Source organism: Bombyx mori, chromosome 20, assembly GCF_030269925.1.
Source record: "Bombyx mori chromosome 20, ASM3026992v2".
Lineage (NCBI taxonomy): Eukaryota > Metazoa > Arthropoda > Insecta > Lepidoptera > Bombycidae > Bombyx > Bombyx mori.
Genome location: NC_085126.1, coordinates 10,046,979 through 10,070,594, shown reverse-complemented (window position 1 = coordinate 10,070,594; position 23,616 = coordinate 10,046,979). Strand labels below are relative to the sequence as shown.

General features: G+C 38.1%; 1 protein-coding gene and 1 long non-coding RNA gene across 5 annotated transcripts in view; both read left to right on the top strand.

The window, feature by feature from the left end:
• LOC101740004 (KH domain-containing, RNA-binding, signal transduction-associated protein 2) overlaps window positions 1-23,616 on the top strand; it is a 284,259-nt gene that overhangs the window by 17,016 nt on the left and 243,627 nt on the right. The window lies entirely within an intron of this gene.
• Window positions 1,173-1,612, top strand: LOC134200809 (uncharacterized). The gene is made up of 2 exons (XR_009975874.1): window positions 1,173-1,216; window positions 1,285-1,612. It is a non-coding gene; the product is annotated as an uncharacterized LOC134200809 (long non-coding RNA).

Here is a 23,616-nt window from a genome sequence, read left to right as displayed (position 1 = left end):
AGCACATTTTTTTGTTCAACACTGTACTAACACTTTAAACTACTGTCTTTGGGTTCGGAATCGGTACAATACACCGTGCATATAGGAGATCACTTAGGGCGATGAGACCACCCATTGTACTCAATTTGTTCTGCTGCTATATCGATTGCTATGTGCAATGAACTAAATAATCTTAGTATAGTTTGCGCGATATTAAAATTCTGCTTTAATGCGGCTCGAAGGATCAAACGGCCGTCGTTCTGAAGCCTGAGACTACTTTTTACGGCCGTTTTCAATAACGTATCTGAGTTTACGGATAGATAGCTATCTCCGAATATCAGCAAGAGCGTATCTATCCTTAGTTTGCGTTTCACAATCACGGATAAGTGCTATCTCCCTTTAACCAACAGTAGATAGCTTCTTCCCTCCGTTCTATCCGAGCCTCTTGATACGTTTCGTTCTACTACATATACGAAACAACATCAGGATCAAGACTTATTTTGTTTTATTCTAAATTATAACTATAATTTAACCAGCATATCGTAGACTGTCATAAACACATTTGTTTATAACAAAAAGTAATAAAAACATATGTAGATTTTTTAAATTGGACGTATTGCTATTTTTATCCTAGTCGAAATTATGAAACGAAACGTTTTGACAGTACGTTTGCCAATAATCAGTGATCAGTTTCTTTTGTTTGTTTTTCTATTTTTTACGATGATGACTTGCCTCCAAAACGCTTTAAAACTCGTTTATAATTAAAGAGCTACAGTGAAATAAAATGAATTCTGTAAGTATCTATGAACTACATTGATAATAATAATTTTACTTTGAAGACTTTGAGTTCAAGTTTAGAAAATTATCTTTTTCAGTCAAGAAAGGCAGCACCCATGACAAAAGATGAGACGATGATTCTAGCAGAACTTGTGGCGGCGAAAACACATATCAATAATAAGGCAACACATGCCACAAACAATAAATTGAAGGAGCAGGATTGGCAAACCCTTGTAAATGATTTTAATTCGTCGATTCGTTGTTTCCCACGAACTCCATCGCAGCTTCGACTAAAATGGGAAAACTTAAAGAACGCTACGGCAACATATGAAACAACCTTAGTAAGGTTAGTATAATTAGTTGATTGTTTGTCTTTAATAACACATTGATAAACATGATTTTTTCTTCAGGTTGCTGTAGTATTTGAAATAATTATGCTCTTTGTTACAGGCTGGAGGTGGTAAGGATTGCAGATGAAATTTTGGATAAAGCATGCACATTGTTGTAGGTCACATATAACTTTTACAGCCAAGCGGAAACAAGATGGAAGAAAAGAAATGCAAGGCTAGCATAGGGACAATGCATTAGCAGAATATCTAATAGCAAAAAAGAGACTTGACTTGGAAAATAAAGAAAAGGAGATTGTTGTAGCAAAACTTAAGTTAGATTTAGATAATGCTAGATTAAAAAATTAAAAATTACTTAAAAGGAATATTAAATTTCATAAATTAAGTAGGCAATAATAATTTTATGTTAGATAGTTTTTTAAGTATATGTACTAATTCTAAATTAAATATCTTGCATGTACTAACTACTATGTAATTATTATTTTGGAAAATAAAAAATAGTCAAATTATCTTTGGAGTTTATTTTAGAAATTATCTTTGGAAGCAATTATTTATAAGTACATAGTTGTATTTCAACAATTATATTATTACAATTATATTATTTTCCTGTAATGTATCTGCGACTGAAATTTCTGATTCTAATTCTTCTAAATTCATACTCCTGACGATATTATGCAGCATGGCAGCTATAATAACAGCTTGCATATTTTCTAGTTTTAATCTACTTTTCAATGATAATACAGGGAGTCTTCTTTTATAAACACCAATGCATCTGAAATTTATACATTATTTGCTTACATTATTTTACAATACAGTATAACAAACTCTTAATTAAAAAAAATATTACCTCTCTATAGTATTTCTTGTTTTAATATGTGATTCATTTTAAATCGTATATTTGAATCTGTAACACAAATATAAAATGTAGAGGTATCAGTGTGTATATAATAAGAATGAAGGTAAATAACCTACCAGGTTATTGTATTAGTATAATATGAATGTCATTTAAGGCATCATGGGAATCCAGCAGTATTATAGAATTCCTGTTGAGTGTGATTTTGTAACACAACAAAAATTGGGTATAGTTTTGCTATTGCTATAAACAAATGAGTCGACTATTATCAAAGCCGGCAATCTGACTTTTGGACAATTATTGGTAAATCAGAAAAACGAATTATTGACTTAGTATTCCATTGGCAGTCACAAAACTCTTCGGAACGACATCTTAGATAAATAACAGGTTAACTATTAACCTTTATTTAATGCAGGTTTTGAACCGTATTCTTTGAAGGAGACGATTAAATTCAAATCAATCTGTTTTGACATATCAATAACATTTTTTTGTCCAAATGCACAGATTGCCACCTTTGATAATAGACGACTCAAATATAAGTTGTAATAACGAGTACTTTTATGTTTAAAATTTATCTTACCTTTTTGACGTTACACTCAAATATGGTCTCATTAAATTAGTCAATTCATTCACACACCTTTGCTCAGAAATCTATAGTCAAATTCGTAATTATTGATCTTAGTCTTGTATTCAGACGATCTTTATTTTCCTAACCATATGATATCGGCCTCACTATCACTATCTGCATCACAATCCATTATCATTTGAAATAATTCCATATCACTATCATCACTGCTACAATATGCCATTATGAAGAGAAACAATTATTAAATTAAGGCGATTTACTTTCGAAAATAAACATGTAACCGGCCGATTTTGACAGATAAGCGAATGCCCATACTAGAGATAGCGCCGCCTACCGGAGAGTTACTTAAAACTCATATTGAAACGGAAGTAAGCAATATTTGTATGAGCGTTCTATCTTTAGTAGGCTATCCGCCCTCCCGACGATGGATAAATAAATCCGATAGGAACTGCTGTCCGTCGATAGGTTATTGGAACGTAAGTAAGGGCAAAAATATAGATTTGTCTATCTTTAGTAACCGAAACTAGGGATAGAGAGGTTATTGAAAACGGCCGTTAGTGGCTATGAGCTTCGGTTACCGCTTAATAGCCGTGAATTTATCTGCTCGTCTACAGCTGAATTATGGTGATGTTTTATAGATAACCCAAGTTGCTTACTAATCAGTCCCCAGTGCCAAAAATATCAAGTTTTGTCAAATTTAATTATTTTCTGAATGGGGTTTTTTCTTCCAGTACACGATTCTGGGTGATATAGTTCTTTGATAAATCCAAAACAACATTTCAACTTCCCTATTATCACACAAAGTTACACCAAATTCGGGCAAAATTTTAAAACATTAATTTCTTTAGTTTTTCGTTGAAATTTTTTGCTTGGAAACCACATAAGCGTGGCTTCTAAGTCTTGTTTACGATTCCGTAGGGAGTTTCCAGGAATTCTGGGAGCACTTCATTTCAATTTTCTGCTGTGAAATTGTTTCACGTGCACGTGGGTTCGGAAAAGTTTCGTAATTGGAATCCTTATTTTGGACTTTTTGGTAGACTAGCTCGTCCTTGCATTTTACAGTTTTCAGAGCATACGGCTTTTTGTAGGCGGCGGCTTGGCTCTGCCCCTGGCATTGCTGAAGTCCATGGGCGACGGTAACCACTCACCATCAGGTGGGCCGTATGCTCGTCTGCCTACAAGGGCAATAAAAAAAAAAACGGACGGACCTCTTAATTTGCAATTGCTTCAATTGGAAAACCTTTAATTAATCTTTTTCATCCAAGTAAATTGTAACACTAGACTGCTTCGTTGTAATCTGTATTAGTGGGACATTAATAGTAAGCGACCTCTAAATATTTGGTAAATCAACAACATTTTCATAGCTGCATATCGTTAGTGGATCGAATATCGCTTGAAGCATGACTTGCCATAGTCTTTGGGTCTTCTACTGTTTAGGGGATATAATTCCAAAGCGCCATCTATCGCCGAATAGTCGAACGAATATCGAATGATCTAGTAGTATCTGGAACGCTCGAGAAGTACAACGCCATCTATTGTCAGATAGCGGAAACACAATACTCGAAAATTCTAGGGATGTGGTATCAGCTATAAAAGCGTTGCAGGGATGGCACGCAAGCAGTTAGTAATCGGAACTACTCGAAACGAAACAGCGAACGGATCACCTGAAGCGACGCGAAAGAAGCGAATTGAGAGTTTTAAAGTGTTTGTTGAGTGTTTTAAGTGTTCTAAGCGCCAATTGTTCCAGATGGATGAACTAATAGTTCGATGACAAGCCATTCTATTGCAAAATGTCGATGCCGAGGTTTTTCTGCGATAACCTCTAAGAACAATTGGAATTAGCACCGTGTATGTTTCATTTCCGTAAGCTCGTATAGCGGTCAAACCATTTTTTTTTTTTATTGCTTGGTGGACGAGCTCACAGCCCACCTGGTGTTAAGTTACTGGAGCCCATAGACATCCACAACGTAAATGCGCCACCCACCTTTAGATACAAGTTCTAAGGTCTCAAGTATAGTTACAACGGCTGCCCCACCCTTCAAACCGAAACGCATTACTGCTTCACGGCAGTAATGGGCAGGGTGATGGTAACCACCCGCGCGGACTCACAAGAGGTCCTACCATCAGTAAAATTTTACGAGCGATCGCGTCCAATAAAGTAATTAGAGCCGTAACTAATTAAAAAACGGATCGATCTCATATTATTAACTCTCCAGAACGTTCCTCCAACTTGCACCACGAAATAAAGAAACTGAAACTATAAAGCTTTGTAAAGTGGGACACTTCAGACTTCCTCCGAAGTTTCCTTCAAAGATATTAATATAGTATAGAGTGTGGTGCAATTCATAAGCTGTGGTCGGCTGGAACGTTTGTATAGATGGTTAGGACGGGAGCTGATGATAGCGGACATTCGGCGTGCACTATGTGATAGGTTTCATCTAGCTAGTGTAGTGGAGCTTGATAGGGTTAGTGGGTAGGCGATACCGTATGCTTCGTCTCGCTGGTGTAGTAGAGCTTGATAGGGTTTAGTGGGTAGTCGATACCGTATGCTTCGTCTCGCTGGTGCAGTAGAGCTTGATAGGATTTAGTGGGTAGTCGATACCGTATGTTTCATTTAGCTGGTGTAGTGGAGCTTTATAGGCTTTAGTGGGTAGTCTGTTTAACCTCGCGTGCTTTTCTCAAGGCGTGGTCAAGAATTTGCTCTTACCTTCACCCTCTTCTTCTATGGAGGATCCAGAGTCCGACACAACCCCGTCTGTTACCGGGGGAGTACCAAGCTCTTCACTGGGCATCCTTAAACGAATTCCCTACTAAGGTGTATAGATTGTTACATATATAATAATATAACAGGTCTACAGATTGTTATTGTTAAAACGTCAGATTTTTGTAATGTATTTTTTTATTTTTATGCGTGCAGTCGGTACCTGTAATTGTGTTAGCATTTAGAGTGAAATCAATGTATATGATACCTGTAATGTTCTGTGCTGATGTATAACATGTTGGTACCCAATAAATAAAAATATAAAATATAAAAATATGTAAGCGTTCATAATAATAATAATAAAATTGACAATAATGTTGCTTAAAATTGCTTTGATCGGTTAACGACCTCACAGTAATATCGCGGCTTGAAAGCTACCTCACACCCTGGAACGTGCTTTAAAGCTTCTTCTCTCCCTCAAACCGGAACATATGACTGCTGTGATAGACTCCCGTTCAGACTTACAATACGCGTCACGATGTTGAAAAACTCATAGATTGTATATCGAGGCTTGAAAGGCAAACGTGACTAAACGACAATACGTGAACTTTACAGTAGACTAATTTAAAGTTGAAATACCTGAAAACAAACTTTATTTTAACGAATCTAGCTGTAGTAGAATCTAGCTAGTAGCTGTAGGATTGAAATTAATAGACCTAGAAATATTATTTTTTTGCGCATCGAATATGGTTATCGCCTATCATTTATGTATAAAGCAGTTATTGTCGCTTAGTCATGTTTGCCTTTCAAGCGTCGATATTAGTAAAATCGCTGTTTCCTATGCATTGGAGCAACGCCCACGAGCTCTGGGCGGGCGTACGTTTTAATGTCGTTCGACTACGTGAGATGCATTTCGAACGTGTTCATGTAAAGAATAATTCATATTTAAGATCATGTTTTTTTATTATTATTATACAACTAACTGTCACCCGTGGCTTCACCCGCGTTTTCAATGAAAATACACAACAAACAAACAAATACAGTTCCATATTTATCAAACTACATGACCTCTGTTTTCAAAGCTTCGTTATTTTTATTATAGGCAGAGGAACATACGGCTCAGCTGATGGTGAGTGGTTATCGTCGTCCAGGGACATCAGCAATGCCAGGGGCTTAGTCAAGCACTGCCTACTAAGCCCACTTTATGTCACTCGTACCTTGCTGTGGTAAGTATATTATTCCCAAAGGTCAAACTATTTTTGTGCGGACTTACGTCCAAACCAGTACAGTGGTATAAATCAAAATACTCATATTTCATAGTACCTACTAGTGGTCCCTCTCTAGTCGGGATTCGACTATAATTAATCGAAATTATAAGTTTGGACATTATTAAGGTTCTATTGTCAAAGACTATACTTCTACATTTAATCATATTAATCTATTCTCCATTTGACCACATACATTATTAATAAATAATATATAGTTTGCGTGTTTGTGTGTGTGTGTCAAATACATGTTAGTGTGTGTAATGTTTTCTTTAATGATTTAATGAATTTTTTATGCATAATTTAAAAAAAATAGTATTCCGCGCACTTTCTCTATATTCTCTATAAAATTGAGAAATTTATTCGGAAACTCCGCTACTCCACTGAGGCGGATATGAAGGAGAATAAGCTCATCCAGAGGGAAATCGAAGACCGGGCGAAGCTGAGGAGTTTAGTAAGGAAAGCGGACTCTGGCAATAGACTAGGAAAATGTTAAGAAGAAGAAGAAGATTAAATTGAATTTCCCGTTTATCTATCTTCTATTCTATATATTATATAAAAAAAATAATTGCTGTTCGTTAGTCTCGCTAAAACTCGAGAACGGCTGGTCTTGAATTATTCGTGGAAATCCAGAAAAGGTTTAAAATGTAGATAAATATGAAACTGCCCAGAATTAAATAAAAATAATAATTTTGTTTTTCCTTTGATGTGATTTCCGTCGGACGGATTCCTTTTGTTTGTTTTAAGTTTATTTTATACAAAAGTTTAGGTCTTTTATTTATCGATTGAGGCACTACGAAGTCTGCCGGGTCAGCTGGTTCGGTATAAAATCGACCACGGTAATCAGTTATAACATATCGAACTCAATCAATAATTATTCGCGAACAATCCGCAGTGCGCAAACACAGTTTTGTGTTAAACACAATGCTCCCCAATCGATTCGTCTTCAAACTATATACACAATAAAACTGGTGCCCCACAACCCACAATGTATGCTTCAACGAAGAATACCTACCGTCGATGAAAAGTATAACTAATCTACTAGCTCAATAGCAAATTGAAGCTATTGTCGGACATAATTTTCATTTTGAATTTCTTGCGAATCCTCTGGTACTTTTCATAGATTATGGCGTTAACAGAACCGTCTTTCTTTTCTAAAACAATATCTTATATTTAAGCTGATTTTTTTTTGTTTAAAGGTAAACGCGGACACTACCCATGTGATGACGAGTGGTCAGTGTCAGCTGGTCAATTTCATAAGTTTTTACATGAATATGGTTCTATTTATTAGTATAGATATATAGTATGCGTGTGTGTGAACATTTTTATTTATTTATTTATTTATTTATGTACACACAGAAAACAAGACACAGTACAGAGTAATAGGAAAATTATGTACAAAGGCACTGCTTATTTCTTTGAGAAATCTCTTCCAGCAGACCTGCGAGAGGATAATGAGAATAATAATAAAAAGTGATAAGTGTGTGTAGAACAAATAACACATAACTAAAATAACAAATACAACATGAGAATTATAGCACATACACATAGCAAATATTATAAGTAACACATCAATGACAGGGGCTAAAGCGAGCCACCACCTTTTTTTTATTGCTTATATGGGTGGACGAACTCGCAGCCCATTTGGTGTTAAATGGTTACTGGAGCCCATGGACATCTACAACGTAAATGCGCCACCCACGTTGAGATATAAGTTCCAAGATCTCAGTATAGTTACAACGGATGCCCTACCCTTCAAACCGAAACGCATTACTGCTTCACGGCAGAAATAGGCTAGGTGGTGGTACCTACCCGCGCGGACTCACAAGAGGTCCTACCGCCAATAATTACGCAAATTATAATTTTGCGGGTTTCACTCTTATTACACAATGTTATTCCTTCACCGTGGAAGTCAATCGTGAACATTTGTTGAGTACGTAATTCATTAGAAAAATTGGTACCCGCCTGGGATTCGAACATTAAAATCATGCTTAATTACAGATTCATAAAATTTAAGCTTAATTAGCCATTATGTAGGGTTAGCAAAAAATGATTTAGAACATCCTCGAGCCCGCAGTCAGCCCTCAACATCTGCAGAGCCTCAAGCTCCAGATACTTTTCGTGTGCCTTAGGCGCAGACACCTTATATGGGATTAGCGCCCCTGCCCAAAGAAAAACATGTTTTACGACTGAGCGCCTTCCTGACAGCATTATTCCTTGGGTTACATCTCCATAAATACATTGCAGCGTTTTTATAGGGAGAGACTTTTTCTATTTCTTCTTTTTTTTTGTTTTTTTCTTTTTGGGACTTCGTGCTACGACCTACAAATATTTTTTTTTATGATTGAAGGATTACTGGTGGCCCGGAGGCCTTTCCAGTTTCACCAGGATAGGTGGGCGAGCAAAGGCTCAGCCAGGAGGGGTGGGATTTGCTAACAGCTACCCGAGCGCCTCCGAAGGAGACCTAAAAGCTCAAGAGTAGCTGCTTCGCGAATGAATCTACTACCGGATCGGAATCGCGACCCGCTGAGAAGATCCGGCGAGAAACTCAGCGAGCTGATACGACCTACAAGTACGGGCTCACTATAAATCTTAAGTAAATTCAAACAAATCGTCTATTCTAATAACTCTAATGATTATCCTAACGCCTTTCTCAAACATTTAACAAAACTTTGACGAAACTAATGAACGTCATTACTCTCAAAAGAAATAACAAAGAGCTGCTGATGAAACTGATTATGGAACGTTCTGGACGATTTACAGAAAAGTAAAAAAAATTACAAGAAATACGAAAAAAAAAAAATAACTTTAAGTAGAAAAGTTGAGCTATCTAACTATTAAAGGACTCCCTCATTGACTTAAATCGCTTCTCATGTTTATTCGCAACGCAAAAGATTGTTGAAGCTATAGTGAGGATAATTAAGGCGTTAGTAAGATAAGTAAGGCTTTTTTACTGGCGGTAGGAACTCTTGTGAGTCCGCGCGGGTAGAGTACCACCACCGCGCCTATTTCTGCCCTGAAGCAGTAATGCGTTTCGGTTTGAAGGGTGGGGCAGCCATTTATATGTATGTGTGTACGTGTGTGTACATATATGTATATGTATTTCACTGGAATGGTACACCGCGCGTAGTTCGCTTCCAAATTATTCTTGTCCACCTGATGGTTGTCTGGAAGAGATCGCTCTTAGCGATAAGAACGCCAATTGTACTTTTTTGTGTTTAATTTATCGCTCTGTTTATTTGTTTTTTGGTGTACAATAAAGAATACTCTCTCTGTACTGTACTGAGACCTTAGAACTCATATCTCGAGACGGGTGGTGGCATTTACGTTATATATGGTCACCCGTGTAGTAATTTCATAGAAACTATTTGATGATGGCATGCTTGAGGGTAGAAGACCGCGCGGCAGATTACCGTTACGATGGGTCGACCATATAAAGGCAGCTCTAGACAGTTCCGTCAACGAGTGGACCATTAGAAAGGCCGCGGTACGCGAGGAATGAACCGAACTGATGACCAGGACCGCTCAAGAGTGCAAACGACTAAGAAGAATTTGATGACGACTTCAATTGTACATGCCTGATTGTTTAATAATAATAAATAAATAATAATAAATATTTACTAACAATCACACCACGTTAACAGCTGGTCCCGTGATAAGTTCGTAAAGAACTTGTGTTACAGGTACCAGATAACGGAAATAAATGTAAGATTTTTATTATACACATACATACCCTGGAAAAGACATTTATATAATTTATCATACAAATACCTTCCCTTGGCGGGATTCGAACCTGCGACCCCCTTGTGTAGTGACCATGTCACTTACCACTACGCCAGACGGCCGTTTAATCATACGTGGTAATTATTTTTGAGGTTAAAGCAAACGTGTTTCAGATAGACGCTGAGTTGCAGTGGTAGCTATCATAGAACAGAAGATATTCAGTAGATACTTGAATCGTGCTAACGTCATTTTTCAATATAAGTTTTTATATATACAGACCATCTCATTTCGGACAGACTCGTGCTCATCATACGAGACTTCTTGTCGAACCGTTCGTTTCGATATCGAGTAGAGGGAACTCGTTCTCGTCCCCGTCAACTGACTGCCGGAGTCCCGCAAGGCTCCGCGCTCTCTCCGTTATTATTTAGTTTGTATATCAATGATATACCCCGGTCTCCGGAGACCCATCTAGCGCTCCTCGCCGGTGATACGGCTATCTACTACTCGTGTAGGAAGAAGTCATTAATGCATCGGCGACTTCTGATCGCAGTACTCACCGTGGGACAGTGGTTCCGGATGTGGCGCATTGACATCAACCCCACTAAAAGCAAAGCGGTGCTCTTCAAAAGCTCTTCTACCCGTGCGGACTCCTGTGAGGTCCTGAGACCAGTATTCTATTAGAATTCAACTTTTTCGCCCTGGACAAACTAGTTTTTCGTGCTATTTATCTTGAAGCGAACGAAGGAACAACTTTGAAACGTTTTGAGACAAAACAAACTCTGGGTGAGTTCTGTGTTTACTTACTCCCGCCGGGGACGGGCATCGCGTCAAGTGGCTTGTAGTCTCGGAGCTTGCGGAGTTCATTGAAAGGATCAATGAAACCATAGATGGGCATTTTTTGGGCCATCGATGGGCATGAGTCAAATGACCCATTTTCAACGTATCATATTATAATAGGTTTTGCATATTTGATTTCATGATTTTTTTCTTACCAACTAATCTAAAGATATTATATTATTATTATTTTTGTTTTGTTTTGTTTATATTGAGTAATACTTGTCGTATACCGTAATCTACCCGCTATTGTAGAAATAGGCACCAGTAAGTGTGGGTATGATTAGTGTTAAGTTACAATAGAACAATGAGCCTCGCGAGATGGGGTTATGAGTCTTTACATTTCTGCCTGAAGTAAAATTATATCACAGACATTTTATGTTCGTTTTTTTATTGCTAAGATAGACGGACCAGCTCACGGCTCTCTTTTATGTGCTATGTATGTAATTATGTATGTATATATTAGTTTAAATATCTAAAGCACGTACTGTTCTGATAGCAGACTGCTGCATGTGCAGCGGCCCCACTTCGATAAAGAGGCACGACACGAGAACCCTCTCATCACGGCCGCCGGTAACTACACTCCCGATCCTGCGGACTGAATGGAAAACAGTCGACGTCACCCAAAACACGTCATCTCGGATCCTCCCGATCGACTAATGGTGCTTTTAGGTACCTCAAGCACCGGTATTTGTTCTCGTCGAACCCGTCGCTTGCGCCGAAGGGCTCGACGAGTAAATTAACCCATAGACACAGCCCACTGAGTTTCTCGCCGGATCTTCTCATTGGGTCGCGATGCCGATCCGGTGGTAGATTCTGCGAAGCACGGCTCTTGCTAGGGTTCGTGTTAGCAACGTCGTTAGGTTTGAGACCCGTGAGCTCACCTACTAGTTAAGGTTACGCTGGCTATCAGCATAGGTTGGAACAAAAAAAAAGCAGCGGCCTGCTTTATCACATCGTATATACCTGACCGTGTGCTTGCGCGTTAGACGCTATTTGAATGAGTGAAATCTGGCGTGTTCGCGTCACCAACATGTGAAACAGCAGTATATCTAACGTGACCATATTGTTTTGTCAAAGCGGGACATCTGTGGAATTATGTAATTAAAATAAGTATTTTGTGTTTTACAAGTATTTTCTTATAGAAGATAGAATAACACGAAAGAATCAAAGCATTAAACACAAAATAGTTAGTATCCTGTAACAGTCTGTACCTCTTGTTAAATTAGCACATTTAAACACTTCTATTCAAATAAATTCATCGTTTGGTCTGTTTGCAAAAGAGGAATTACCTCGGCCTCACTGGGGACAGCGGGATCGAATGCCCGAAAGCGGGACTGTCCCGCCCAAATCAGGACGTATGGTCATATTAAGTTTATCTGTAGCTATACAGGTGACGTATTGTACAGCATTAGCGCTGTGTATATGTTTACAAGTAAAATTGAATGGATTTATGTGTAAATAAACGTATTAATGTGGAAATAGTGTGTTCAAATAGTATTTGACTTAGATTATTATCTTATTTGTTGATTCACTGTGCAGTATAATAGAGAGTACTAAATAAATATACTTGTCAGAGACGGTCATTAGTTTGGTAGCTAAACGAAACGCAGCACGATTCCCGAGAGATGGCAGCACGATTGCGGTATCGTCGGAACTCGGCTAACTTCGTGCTACGACAGAGCTTAGCCGATGGAGGCACGTAGACGCCATCACACTTACCAACCAGCCTTCTTGAAGAGCGGTGCCTCCGTCCTAAGAACTGTCAATTGCTTTCGTTTGCTAACGTCAAGAGAAGATTTCTAAATTGTTCTAAGACAACAAACGTGATTTGTGTACTCAATATTTCTCTTAGCTCGATCACCCTATCCGCCACTCAAAACTTCTATCGCCAATCCCTATGACTGCCGAATTCTTTTTCTCTTTGTATTAATATACATTTTATTTACAATTTAGCCTAGAAATACTGACAGACTCATCAAGAACCAAACTTCTACATATAGTATTAAAGTTTAACTTTAACATGATTTTCTTGCCTCTAAGCAATTAAAGACTTTTTATTTTAGAAAAGCACTCGGCATTAGCATTGATTGCATAAGTGCTGTCACACACTCATTAACTTGTAATAACGATCAACGTTTAGCAAATAAATAAATAAAAAACAAAAATCGCATACGTTAATTAAAACTCATCTACCTCCTGAACTACATGTTCCTATAAAACTACAATGAACGCTACAAATACACTCTTTAGATTTATGTGTTGTTTGCGTTACTAGTCCACTTACGCTCGGAGGGACCTCGTAATGTATGAGCTGGTTCAGAGCTGAGCAGTTGTTTTTAACTTTTTCAACAGATTCTTGAGGAATATTGTTACACAAACACAGTCCTGTATTATTTTTATTATTTTTTTTCAAGGCATTTTATGACCTGGTAACTAAGACTTTTAAGTCATGTCTTATTTTAATTTCTATTCTTATTTTTATCAAAAATGATAATATGGAGTGAAATTAAATGAAATGAGATGATATGGGATAAAATATAATCTCAGTAAAATGGTGGTCATTTACTGAGATTTTTCAGTGGACTTTTTGGAGGATCCCGACAAGTTACGTCCAGCGTCTTTGTTTCATTTTCCGACATTTCTATACTTTCACAGATATTAAACAGCTAATAAATCAACGTTATTACACATTTAAACCTGAAGAAACATTAAATAGACAAAATAAAATAAATGATACAACTTCACTCCTCGCGTTCCCGCCAAAAAGTCCTTATTTTTATTTAAATTATGTAGTTCACTGTTTAATTTTCAGTGGAGATCATAGGTAATACACGTAAATTAGTTATAGATAAGCACCTCAAGCACTCAACAAAAATGTTAAGGGGCGTCGGACGCTAGATGGCTTCCAGTCGATTAGTTTCTCATTGCTCCTGTAGATGGCAGTAGCATATTACCAATATTTTATTTTTAATGAAAGATTTTGTAAATTTTCAGAAGTCACAAATTGATAAAATTTAATCAATTTGTCTATAACAAATAAAGACTTGTATGGTTTCTTAATTTTTTATTTTCTGTTTTTTGTTATACCATAATTAACTTTAACAACATAAAAGTTTAGGGGCATCCGCTACAAGATGTCGCTAGTTTCTATACAGAAACAATATTTGTCTTAAAGTATCGCTGTTTCAGGGCTCTGGCGGAGATTACATTAAACCTTTACCTGCCTTCATCATGCCCTCCTCTTTGCTCCAAATACCTCAAACAACACGAGAAATCTTATCCTAAATAATCGAACACAATGTGCTTACAAACACGATAAGTAGTGGACCGGAGGATTTTATTCGAGATAAACATACTACAGAGACATGGACTTATCCCAGATTAAGTCTACTTAGCACGAAAGGTCGTGTGAGCTTTTCTAGCGTACTTAGCGGTAGGCCGCTTGGCTCTGCCCCCTGCATTGCTGACGTCCATGGGCGATGGTCATCACTCACAATCGCACAGTTTTTGCACTGGAGCCCATAGACATCTACGACGTATATGCGCCACCCAACTTGAGATATAAGTTCTAAGGTCTCAATAGAGTTACAACGGCTACCCTGCCCTTCAAACCGAAACGCATTACTGCTTCACGGCAGAAATAGGCAGAGTGGTGGTACCTACCCGCGCGGACTCACAAGAGGTCCTACCACCAGTAATTACGCAAATTATAGTTTTGCGGGTTTGATTTTTATTACACGATGTTATTCCTTCACCGTGGAAATCAATCGTGAACATTTAATAAGTACGTATTTCATTAGAAAAATTGGTACCCGCCTGCGGGAATCAAACGCCGGTGCATCGCTACATACGAATGCACCGGACGTCTTATCCTTTAGGCCACGACGACTTCAAAAACCCATTCAAATCACAATTAGAATGCCTTAATGTCCCTTAAATCAAATATCCTTTCACCCCTACATATACGTTTTATATAAATTGTTGTTTATAGTCGGAAAACTGATTAGTTCGTAGCACATACCGTCAGAATCGTGCTGCTAACCCTGGTCGCCCTACATTCTGTCGCGAGCTGTGAGTCCGCGCGGCTAGGTACCACCGCCCTGCCTATTTCTGCCGTGAAGCAGTAACGCGTTTCGGTTTGAAGGGTGGGGCAGCCGTTGTAACTATACTGAGACCTTCCAACTTATATCTCAAGGTGGGTGGCGCATTTACGTTGTAGATGTCTATGGGCTCCAGTAACAACTTAACATCAGGTGTGCTGTGAGCTCGTCCGCCCATCTAAGCAATAAAAAAAAGAGTACTAATAGAAATTAAGACATTTTCGTTACAACTCCAAGTCGACAGAAGAATAAACTTATGAAATTGTCGTAATTTAGATAAATTATTCGAGACAGTTTGAAACTAATTAAGCGTTAATTTCATAGGAATTCGTCTTAAGTTATTACCGAATTAATTAGTTTGTGTAATGATTGTTAACGTGAAGACAAGAGCCTAGAGGGAGAGACGGTTTTGCCACTACGCATTTTGTGAAGAGAGGAGCCAATTTTTGACCCAAGTGTCAAAATTTTTTTTTTTGTTTATTGCTTAGATAGGTGGACGAGTTCACAGCCGAGCTAGTGTTAAGTGATTACTGCAGCTCATAGACATCTACGACGAAAATGCGCCACCCACCTTGAGATATAAGTTCTAAGGTCTCAAGTATAGTTACAACGGCTGCCCCACCCTTCAAACCAAAACACATTACTGCTTCACGGCAGAAATAGGCAGGGCGGTGGTACCTACCCGTGCGGACTCCCAAGAGGTCCTACCACCAGTAATTACGCAAATTATAATTTTGCGGGTTTGATTTTTATTACACGATGTTATTTCTTCACTGTGGAAGTCAATCGTGAACATTTGTTGAGTACGTATTTCATTAAAAAAATTGGTACACGCCTGGTATTCGAACACCGGTGCATCGTTCAACACGAATGCACCGGACGTTTTATCCCTTAGGCCACGACGACTTTTATGTGTCTCGTGTACGGGTGAAGCCCACTGAGTTTCTCGCCGGATCTTCTCAGTGGGTCGCGTTTCCGACCCGGTGGTAGATTCTGCGAAGCACGGCTCTTGCTAGGGTTCGTGTTAGCAACGTCGTCAAGTTTGAGCCCCGTGAGCTCATCTACTGGTTAAGGTTCCGCTGAAATAGCCTCTCAAGGCTATCAGATTAGGTAGATAAAAAAAAAATGAAATATTACAATGTAATGAAAATACTATTTACTACAACTAGCTTTCGTTATCATTCACAAAGCTCTCGTAACAAAATTTTCGGCAGCCAAGCTACCTATGAACAATTATTAAGCGATGAAACACCTCGTCAGATAATTTTCTAAATTCACCTAAATTCTCCGGGAACTTTCGTAAGTATTTTTATTAAGACGCGCCTATGCTGCCCGTGTTTTTGTTACAGTGGAAGACAAAAAAATTGATCAAGTGCTTTAATAATTACTAGAGGTCCCGCAGTAGTCGAAATTGGACTATAATTAATTGAAATTGTAAGTTTGTACACTATTATGATTGTAATTTATACTTCTATATAATCACAAATTTCACCAAGGCTACACTATAAAAAAATATTAATAAAGACAAACAATATTTAATCTATTCTCAATTTGACCACAGACGTCAAGAACAAAAGTTTGACAATTAATAGTATGCATGCGTGTGTGCGTCAAATACATGGTATGTAGTGTATGTAATGTTTTCTTTATTGATTTAATGTATCTTTTATGCATTATTTTAAAAAAATATTAGCATTGTGCACTTCTTCTCTATATTCTCTATAAGTATGGAAAATTTCATACTCCTCCGTCCGCGCAATTTCCGCAAAAAGGGATACAACGTTTTTGCTTCACGTATTAATATATACATAGAAAATGTGTTTAATAGAAAGTCTTCTTGCTCTGGATGCTTGATAAATTATTTCTGAAAGGAAAAGGGGTGGGTTGGATTTCAAAGTGCCACTTGTCTAAGACTCCGAGATAGAGATAAAAAGGATCTATAAATCGAGCTGAAACTTATGATATATATTGAAATTTGGTAATCCTAATCAGGGTTAGACAAAAGTGCTTGACATTTGTGTAAAATTTCAAGTTAAACGGACTCTATAATCTTAAAATAGAATCTTAAATATTCCATTGCTTAAATAGATACTTCGTCTTCTTCGCTGTCTACACTCTTGGTAGAGTGGTCGTGGTCGCCATGTTTTTAGTGACGAGCTTCACAAGTCCTAGCCACTCCTTCTCCGGCTGTGCGTTTGGTGCTGACATGCAGAGGGCAATCTGTTGCAGCCCTGATCTGGTCAATTCACCTAACGGAAAATCTGACGTGCGACCCGATATACTCCAAACTGAACTCGGCAGAAGAGGCACTCGATTCTTTACAGTTCTTGAAGATTGGACTCATTGTTGCGAAGATCAGTACAAGAAATCCAGAGCATTTTTCTCCAGCACTACATCTGAAGTGCGTACCTCTTGCGTTACTCCAGATAGATCATCTTGGCAAAAGCTAATGGAAACGTGTTAATAATCTAACCTACTAAAATTCATCATTCAAATTTTGTAGGCAGCGGCTTGGCTCTGCCCCTGGCATTGCTGAAGTTCATGGGCGACGGTAACCACTCACCATCAGGTGGGCCGTATGCTCGTCTGCCTACAAGGGCAATAAAACAAATCTTGTTCTTTGCGGCCTATGGTACTAAATCTCTTTCTGCCATAAATCAAAAGGCGCACATTAAACTTAGAAGTCCAGATCGTCAAGTGGCGTGTCTTAAATTTTTTATTTAAATTTTTTTTTTTTTTGTAGCGCTTCAGGGATGTTTGCAGACGTGCACATAGATTGTTTTTACGCTACCATGCGTAAGAGGTGTGTATCTCTGGTAAACAGAGTGAGGGCCAGCTCCAACAGTATCCTGAGCATGATCGCAAGCAGGCTGGACTGGTATATACATGGGTCGCTGTGGTGCCATCTCCCATGGGATGTTACCACAGTAATTCATTGTGATGTAAATAGAACTACTAACATAGGTCTAAGTCTTATTAACAATTTATATGAGTCATGGTTACTTGAAATAAAAACATTATTATTATTATTATTAAATCTGAAAAATCGTAAATTCATTCCTGCGACTTCCCTTCACGACGCTGAACATAAAAAGGACATTAAACTAAAACTGCAAGCTGTCAATCCCGCTAAGCCACAACCGACACTGACATTAACAGAAGTTATGTGTTCACAAGCTAACGGACGGTCGTCTTGGATAGTCGTTAAAAACTCTTAGCTTTTAATGGTGGCTTTAAAGAGTCACAGAAGAAGCCATTAAGGTTTGACAATAAAATTTAAGTGACAGTTTAGTTTTGTTGCCACTTATTCCAAGATTTTGATTTTTCAAATTGATACCATTTGACATGCGGTGTAGCAATTGCTTCGATCTTCTTATGTCTAGAGACTCGTCGTAATTATAACGGAGTTGATGCGAAAGTTTCCAGCACATGAATTTATTCATACAGCTCTTAAAGATTTTGCAAACATTCCAGCTGTAATATTGTATAAAGATTCTAATTTAATCCAGCCTGAAGCATGCTTCGTGACTGAGTTAGACAGGACGTTGAGCGTGACCACGTAGACTCACAAGATCCCCCCCTACCACCAAGGTATGTACTTAGTGCGAGTTTTTTAACTTCTCGATCGCGTAAAAGTTAACTCGAATTTGTATGGAGTCGGAACAGCGTCCCAAGCGGCAAACAAAAGGAAGCTTAAAAAACTCTCACTAAGCACACTGTAAATCTTTAGATCACATCAAATAACCAAATGAACTTAACTTACAATTTCTCAGATTTGTTTTTGGAATCAATCCGTTTTTATGGCTCGCAGTGTACCAAGACGGGACGACTCAAGTTGAGGAGTGTCGTCTTTCAAATTACATTAAAAATATTATTCGAGTCCATTTCAAAATGGCATCGCATAATGGAGCCTGCCTTGTATTTTAAATATATTTCAACTTACTGTATTGTAAGATTTTAAAATGTAATTTGTAACCGCAAGTAATAAACAAAACTGTCTCGTTCGAAATAATTATTTTGAACATCTATAAACAATATTTAGTAGTCCGACATGAAAAATGCTGTAAATAATAATAATAATAATAAAAGAGGAGGTTTCTCACTCTGGAGTCCTAACCACTGGTGGCTTGTGTCGTAGACACCGCCATCAGCGGCAATCTATTTTTATATAGTGTTTTTTAAAAATTGTATTTTTAATATCTTTTTTAAAAAATATTATGTAACTAATAAGATTTAAAATAAATATAAATAAATAATAATAATAATAAATTTTTATTTCAGAATTAAATTCCATATGAAGTGTTAGTAGTTTTAGACCTTAGAACTTATATCTCAAGGTGGGTGGCGCATTTACATTGTAGATGTCTATGGGCTCCAGTAACCACTTAACACCAGATGGGCTGTGAGCTCGTCCACCCATTTAAGCATAAAAAAAAAAAAATAGTAATACAAAATTTTGAAGTGTTATTAATACAAAAAAAAATCTATAAAAAAAAGCTTTTAATTTTATTTATTTTACATTGACCATGGCTGGTCTTGAGCCAACACATGGACTTCATTCCAGTGCCTCAGTATAGGGCAGCAATAGCGACTGCCTATCGCGGCCAGGAGGCTGTTCGGGCTGTCCCGGAGCCGGCTCCACGCGGAGGCCACGCGCTTACGAATGATCGTGTAAAAGTAATCTATGTGAGCCTCCGCATTTTACTGTTTAAAATGTTTTTTCAATTCGAACAAACAAAATCATTGTAATTTATGACGTGGTTCCGTGGTTTAATAGGTAAGACGACAGACGTATTCTATTCGAGTGAGGTAACAATGAGTTCGAGCATTGGGGGAAGCCGCCATTGTTTGTAACCAAGTCAAGTACGCTCGTAATAAGAAAGGAATGGCGATTGAAAAGTATTGCCAAGTAAAACCGCTTGAGGCGCGACATGAGGCTTCGTAACTGAGTTTTAATTCTATGCAAGTCAACGCTGCGTTCGCTTGTTTAAAGTATCAACTGATAATCGTAATTTCGAGAACTAGTACTCATACTTCTAATAGTACTTTTTTTTTATTGCTTAGGTACGTGGACGAGCTCACAACCCACCTTGTTTTTAAGTGGTTACTGGAGCCCATAGACATATACAACGTAAATGCGCCACCCACCTTGCGATATGAGTTTTAAGGTCTCAGTATAGTTACAACAGCTGCCCCACCCTTCAAACCGAAACGCATTACTGCTTCACGGCAGTAATAGGCGGGTGGTGGTACCTACCCGTGCGGACTCACAAGAGGTCCTACCACCAGTAAGATATTCATATAAATATTAGTCTATCCATTAATTACATGTATTTTCTATGCGGATACCAAGTTTCAAGTCAATCGGATGCATGGTTCAGTAGTTATAACGGAACATCCGCAAAAACCACTGTAGATTTATATAAATATAAATATAAATAAATAAATATTTTTACTAACAATCACGCTACGTTAACTGATCCCGTGATAAGTTCGTAAAGAACTTGTGTTACAGGTACCAGATAACGGAAATAAATGTAAGATTTTTATTATACACATACATATATTTAATAGACATCCATAACCCTGGAACAGACATTTATATTTATCATACAAATATCTTCCCTTGGCGGGATTCGAACCCGCGACCCCCTTGTAAAGTGACCATGTCACTTACCACTACGCCAGACGGTATATTACGTATATTACTATAGATTACATAACAGAACAAATATATACATAATATTACAAATGTGGAAGTGTGTTGTTGTTTGTCCTTATTCCTGACGAAACAATGTAATGTGATTGACGCGACTTTTAGTACAAACTGATAGAAATAGATCAGCAGAGTGACGCAGGCTATAATATTTTATTCCGAAAAAACATTGAAACGTTGAAAGGAGGAAGTACATTGACGATTTTCATTACAGCTAGTATTTTTTATAAATGTTAATTCGCCAGCATTTTTTTTATTTTATTTTTATTGGTTTTTAGGTGGGTGGACGCGGTCACAGTCCACCTGGTGTTAGTTGGTTACTGGAGCCCATACATATCTACAATGTAAATGCGCCGCCCACCTTGAGATATAAGTTCTAAGGTCTCAGTATAGTTACAACGGCTACCTCACCCTTCAAACCGAAACGCATTACTGCTTCACGGCAGAAATAGGCGGGGTGGTGTTACCTACCCGTGCGGACTCACAAGAGGTCCTACCACCAGTGATTACGCAAATTATAATTTTGCGGGTTTGATTTTTATTACACGATGTTATTCCTTCACCGTGGAATCGTGAACATTTGTTAAGTTCGTATTTCATTAGAAAAATTGGTACCCGCCTGCGGGATTCGAACACCGGTGCATCGCTACATACGAATGCACCGGACGTCTTATCCTTTAGGCCACGACGACTTCATAAAATCTTCTTCAGCATCTTCATTAACAAACAGACGTCGATTGCTGACCAAAGGTGTCGCTGTTCAGCATAAAAACCAGTTCCAGATGCCGGTATTCAGTCGATTTCCGTCTCCTTTAACCGATCTAATTAATTAATTCCAGAATGTTTAGAACGGTCACATCTTTAAATTAATTATCAATATTTAACATGTCGGAGACGGTCATTAGTTTGGTAGCTAAACGAAACACAGCACGACTCCCGAGAGATGGCAGCACGATTGTGGTATCGTCGGAACTCTGCTAACTTCGTGCTACGACAGAGCTTAGCCGATGGAGACGCGTAGACGCCATCACACTTACCAACCAGCCTTCTTGAAGAGCGGTGCCTCCGTCCTAAGAACTGTCATTCGTTTTTGTTTGCTAACGTCAAGAGAAGATTTCTAAATTGTTCTAAGACCACAAACGTGATTGGTGTACTCAATATTTGTCTTAGCTCGATCACCCTATTCGCCCCTACGATGTCTGACGATGGTGTTAATAACTGTAGTCGCTCCGAAAAATATAATAATATGTAGTGAGAGATAAGAGAAGGATAGAACAATACATATAATATAATATTATTATAAATGAATAAATGTTTAACGTTTATATATAAAATATTATCGTTAGAGCGTGATAGCTTAAAATTAATTAAAAGCTTAACTACAATTGCGCGCTAATGTTAGAGATGTTAGAGACCTTTTTGAAATGAAATATAATATGTATAAAGATGAAGAATAAAAAAGGGCCAATTACCTTTCGGTCGTTTACCCGTTGGATTAGCCTGCGAAATAATGAGATAGAGTATTTAATATTTTAATTTCATTTCTAAAGCGTGCGAACAACACAAAATAATATGTTTTTCTCTTTTTAATTTTATTAAATTCATACTAAGCCGTCAAATTACGATCTTGTGAGAAGAAAGCACCGGTCACCGTCCTCGTCGAACCCGTTGCTTGCGACCAAGGGCTCGACGAGCGAATTAACCCACAGACACAGCCCACTGAGTTTCTCGCCGGATCTTCTCAGTGGGTCGCGTTTCCGATCCGGTGGTAATTCTGCGAAGGACTGCTCTTGCTAGGGCCAGTGTTAGCACCACTCCGGCTTGAGCCCCGTGAGCTCACCTACATGTTAGAGCGAAATAGCCTCTCAAGGCATATCAGCATTGGCAGGAAAAAAAAAGAGACAAAGAGACGCAATTACAAACATCAGCTTTCTTAGCTACTTTAGATCTACTAAAGCTATTGAAGCCCATAGACATCAACAACGTAACTACCGCCAAATACGCTGAGATATGAGGTCTAAGTTTTTACAGTATAACAGCTGCCCTACCTTTCAAACCGAAAGGCATTACTGCTTCAGGGCAGATATTGCCTACCCGTGTGGACTCACAAGATGCCTTACCACCAGTAGCCTCTGATGTTAAGTGATTATCGCAGGTGATGAACCTCGTTAAGCGTCACACATGCTACCACATTACTTTTTTTATTATTTTTTTATTGCTTAGATGGATGGACGAGCTCACAGCCCACCTGGTGTTAAGTGGTTACTGGAGCCCATAGACATCTACAACGTAAATGCGCCACCCACCTCGAGATATAAGTTCTAAGATCTCAGTATAGTTACAACGGCTACCCCACCCTTCGAACCGAAACGCATTACTGCTTCACGGCGGAAATAGGCGGGGTGGTGGTACCTACCCGTGCGGACTCCCAAGAGGTCCTACCACCAGTGAAAATTTTAAATCTTAATACTTAAATCGTAATTTCAATTATGTTTTACGACCTCTGTTCTACAACCACTCACAGAATATTGATATAACACTACGAAAAAGATTTACGTTCGACTTAGGAAAAATATATCGTTTTCTTTTGTTAATATAGTATATTATTACCTGCACAGCCACCATACGAGTTTTATAGCAGAATTGGGTACGGAATTTTCTATCGTCCAAAAGTCAAATAAATTTTCGTCGCGTAAGGAAATTTTATAGCAATTTCAGTAAAAACTTAATAT